We start from the raw sequence: 4,791 nt of genomic DNA, 5'->3' as shown, positions 1-4,791 counted from the left end.
AGCATCTGGACCGTTTTCACTGGGAGGATGGGAGGTAGCCACTGACAATGGTGACACCCTACATACAGCATGCCATGGAGGGAACTTTGCACTTTTCCATGGATGGAATATTACATTACAGAAATTCAGAAGACAAAGCATCTCCAAAACTCCAACATATTCTCCATTATTGAGTAACAATTACTTATTCCAAACACTTTTACTTCTTACAATTAAATCCAAATAACCTTATTGGCATCCTGAATAAGATTAATAAGATGACCATAGCTTGCTTCAAGCCAACAATCTCCGTGGGATTCGACCCTTACTCACGTATGGTATTACTTGGACGACCCAGTGCACTTGCTGGTTAGTTGTGCGGATTGCAAAAGTGTGATTGCAATTTCGTGCACCAGTAACATAGATGGCAAATAAGATGAGGAAAAGCTAGCCTTGTCAAAGTAGAAGACTTATCGGCTATTTTGTAGAATTCATGGGAGATGACTTCATGAACTTCTACTTCCTCTCCAATCATGATACTATGAATCATGATGGCCCGATCCACAGTATCTTCAGATCGGTTACTAGTGGGGATGATGGAGCGTTGAATGAACTCCAACCATCCTCTAGCCATAGGCTTGAGGTCCAGTCTTCTTAGTTGAACCGGCTTGCCTTTGGGGTCTCTTTTCCAATGAGCTCCTTCCACACATATGTCCATAAGAACTTGGTCTAACCTTTGATTAAAGTTGACCCTTCTAGTGTAGGGGCGTGCATCTCCTTGCATCATGGGTAAGTTGAACGCCAACCTCACATTTTTCGGAGTAAAATCTAAGTATTTCCCCCGAACCATTGTAAGATAATTCTTTGGGTTCGGGTTCTTACTTTAATCATGGTTCCTAGTGATCCATGCAATGGCATAGAACTCTTGAACCATTAAGATTCCGACTTATTGAATGGGGTTGGTTAGAACTTCCCAACCTCTTATTTGGATCTCATGTCGGATCTCCGGGTACTCATTTTTCTTGAGCTTGAAAGGGACCTCGGGGATCACCTTCTTCTTGGCCACAACATCATAGAAGTGGTTTTGACGGGCTTTGGAGATGAATCTTTCCATCTCCCATGACTCGGAGGTGGAAGCTTTTGTCTTCCCTTTCCCTTTTCTAGAGGATTCTCCGGCCTTAGGTGCCATCAATGGTAATGGAAAAACAAAAAGCTTATGCTTTTACCACACCAAACTTAAAATATTGCTCGCCCTCGAGCAAGAGAAGAAAGAAAAGAAGAAGAAGAAGAAGAAGAAAATATAGAGGAGAGGGAGAGAGGTGTATTCATCCAAGAAGGAAAAGAGGGGTTTGTGTTGTGTGAAAATTAAGGAGAATGGAGGGGTTTATATAGGGAGAGGAGAGGGGGTAGGTTCGGCCATTTAGGGTGGGTTTGGGTGGGAAAGAAATTTGAATTTGAAGGTAGGTGGGTTTATGGGAAAGAGTGGAAGGATATGAGTGGTGAAGGGAGTAATTGGGAAGAGAGATTGAGGTGATTGGTGAAGGGTTTTTGGGAAAGTGTGTTATAGGATTATTAGGAGGTAAGGTGAGAATATGGTAAGTGGGGATCCTGTGGGGTCCACAGATCCTGAGATGATCCTGTAGGGTCCACAGATCCTGAGGTGTCAAGGATTTACATCCCTGCACCAATTAGGCATGTAAAATGCCTTAGCATGCCATTTTGGCATTTAAACGCCGAAGTGATGCACGTTCTGGGCGTTCAACGCCCATTTGTAGCATGTTTCTGGCGTTGAATGCCAGTTCCATGCTTGTTACTGGCGTTCAGCGCCAGCTTTCCTCAGGGCATATTCCTGGCGTTCAAACGCCAGGATGTTGCTTGTTTCTGGCGTTCAGCGTCGGATCTATGCTCTGTTCTGGCGTTGAACGCCAGCCAGATGCTCCTTACTGGTGTTTAAACGCCAGTAAGTCCTTCCTCCAGTGTGTGATTTTTCTTCTGCTGTTTTTGATTATATTTTTAATTTTAATATTTTTTTCGTGACTCCACATGATCATGATCCTAATAAAACATAAAAGAACAATGACAATAAAATAAAATTAGATAAATAAAAATTGGGTTGCCTCCCAACAAGCGCTCTTTTAGTGTCACTAGCTTGACAATGGGCTCTCTTGGAGCCACAAAGGTGATCAGGTCAATGTTGTGGACTCCCAACACCAAACTTAGAGTTTGGATATGGGGGTTCAACACCAAACTTAGAGTTTGGTTGTGGCCTCCCAACACTAAACTTAGAGTTTGATTGTGGGGGCTCTGTTTGACTCTGCACTGAGAGAAGCTCTGCATGCTTACTCTCCCTTGTTACAGAAGGATAGTTGTGTGCCTTAAACACAAGGTAGTCCCCATTCAATTGAAGGACTAATTCTCCTCTGTTAACTTCTATCACAGCTTCTGTTGTGGCTAGGAAAGGTCTTCCAAGGATGATGCATTCATCCTCCTCCTTCATAGTGTCTAAGATTATGAAATCAGCAGGAATGTAAAGGCCTTTAACCTTTACCAACACGTCCTCTACTAATCCATAAGCTTGTCTTACTGACTTGTCTACTAATTGTAATGAGAATAAGGCAGGCTGTACCTCAATGATCCCCAGCTTCTCCATTACAGAGAGTGGCATAAGATTTATGCCTGCCCCTAGGTCACACAGAGCTTTTTCAAAGGTCATGGTGCCTATGGTACAGGGTATTAAGAATTTCCCAGGATCTTATTTCTTTTGAGGTAGAGTTTACTAAACCCATGTATCAAGTTCACTAATAAGCAAGGGAGGTTCACCTTCCCAAGTCTCATTACCAAATAACTTGGCATTCAGCTTCATGATGGCTCCTAGATATTGAGCAACTTGCTCTCCAGTTACATATTCAACCTCTTCAGAGGAAGAATAATCTTCAGAGCTCATGAATGGTAGAAGAAGATTTAATGAAATCTCTATAGTCTCTATATGAGCCTCAGATTCCTTTGGATCCTCAATAGGAAACTCCTTCTTGTTTGAGAGACGTCCCAGGAGGTCTTCCTCACTAGGATTTTCGTCCTTCTCCTCCCTTGTGCATTCGTCCATATTGATTACATCAATGGCCTTGCACTCTCCTTTTGGATTTTCTTCTGTATTGCTTGGGAGAATACTAGGAGGAGTTTCAGTGACTTTCTTACTCAGTTGGCCCACTTGTGCCTCTAAATTTCTGATGGAGGACCTTGTTTCACTAATGAAACTTAAGGTGGCCTTAGACAGATCAGAGACTAAATTTGCTAAATTAGAGGGGCTCTGCTCAAAATTCTCTATCTGTTGCTGAGAAGATGATGGAAAAGGCTTGTTATTGCTTAGCCTGTTTCTTCCACTATTATTAAAGCCTTGTTGAGGCTTTTGTTGATCCTTCCATGAGAAATTTGGATGATTTTTCCATGATGAATTATTGGCGTTTCCATAAAGTTCACCCATGTAATTTACCTCTGCTATTGTAGGGTTCTCAGAATCATAAGCTTCTTCAGAAGTTGCCTCTTTAGTACTGTTGGATGCATTTTGCCATCCATTCAGATTTTGAGAAATCATGTTAAATTGCTGAGTCAACACTTTGTTCTGAACCAATATGGCATTCAGAGCATCAATTTCAAGAACTCCCTTCCTCTGAGGCGTCCTATTATTCACGAAATTCCTCTCAGAAGTATACATGAATTGGTTATTTGCAACCATGTCAATAAGTTCTTGAGCTTCTGCAGGCGTTTTCTTTAAGTGAATGGATCCACCTGCAGAATGGTCCAATGACATTTTGGAAAACTCAGATAGACCATAATAGAATATATCTAATATGGTCTATTCTGAAAATATGTCAGAAGGTCACTTTTTGGTCATCTGCTTGTATCTTTCCCAAGCTTCATAGAGGGATTCACCATCTTTTTGCTTGAAGGTATGAACATCCACTCTAAGCTTGCTCAACTTTTGAGGAGGAAAGAATTAATCCAAGAAGGCCGTGACCAGCTTATCCCAGGAGTCCAGGCTATCTTTAGGTTGTGAGTCCAACCATGTTCTAGCTCTGTCTCTTACAGCAAAAGGGAAAAGCATGAGTTTGTAGACATCAGGATCTACTCCATTTGTCTTGACAGTCTCACAAATCTGCAAGAACTCAGTTAAAAACTGATAAGGATCTTCAGATGGAAGTCCATGAAACTTGCAGTTCTGTTGCATCAAACCAACTAATTGAGGTTTCAGCTCAAAGTTGTTTGCTCCAATGGCAGGAATTGAGATGCTTCTTCCATCAAACTTGGACGTTGGTTTAGTGAAATCACCAAGCATCCTCCTTGCATTATTATTGTCGGGTTCGGCTGCCATCTCCTTCTCTTGTTCGAAAATTTCAGAAAGGTTGCCTCTGGATTGTTGTAATTTAGCTTCTCTTAGTTTCCTCTTCAGAGTCCTTTTAGGTTCTGGATCAGTTTCAACAAAGATGCCTTTTTCCTTGTTCCTGCTCATATGAAAGAGAACAGAACAAGAAAAGAAGAGGAATCCTCTATGTCACAGTAAAGAGGATCCTTATTATTAGTAGAAGAAGAAAGGAATAAAAGTGAAGAAGAACCCAAACACAAGGGTGAGGATAGAAGCAGTGATTGGAGATTAAGAGAGGTGAAGAGAAGTGTTAGTAAATAAATAGATAAATAGAAGAAGATGAGAGAGAAATTTTGAAAATAAATTTTAAAAAGGAGTTAATGATTTTCGAAAATTAAAGATGAGATAGAATTAAAATTAAAATTTTAAAACAATTAGTTAATTAATTAAAA

The 4,791-nt window shown here is 40.8% G+C and overlaps 1 non-coding gene across 1 annotated transcript; it reads left to right on the top strand.

The window, feature by feature from the left end:
* The first annotated feature begins 3,845 nt into the window (after nt 1-3,845).
* Nucleotides 3,846-3,949, top strand: LOC112713256 (small nucleolar RNA R71). Its single transcript, XR_003158230.1, has one exon. It is a non-coding gene; the product is annotated as a small nucleolar RNA R71 (small nucleolar RNA).
* The last annotated feature ends 842 nt before the right edge of the window (nt 3,950-4,791 follow it).

The sequence above is a fragment of the Arachis hypogaea genome, chromosome 9 (genome assembly GCF_003086295.3).
Source record: "Arachis hypogaea cultivar Tifrunner chromosome 9, arahy.Tifrunner.gnm2.J5K5, whole genome shotgun sequence".
NCBI lineage: Eukaryota > Viridiplantae > Streptophyta > Magnoliopsida > Fabales > Fabaceae > Arachis > Arachis hypogaea.
This window is presented reverse-complemented; position numbering and strand designations above follow the sequence as displayed.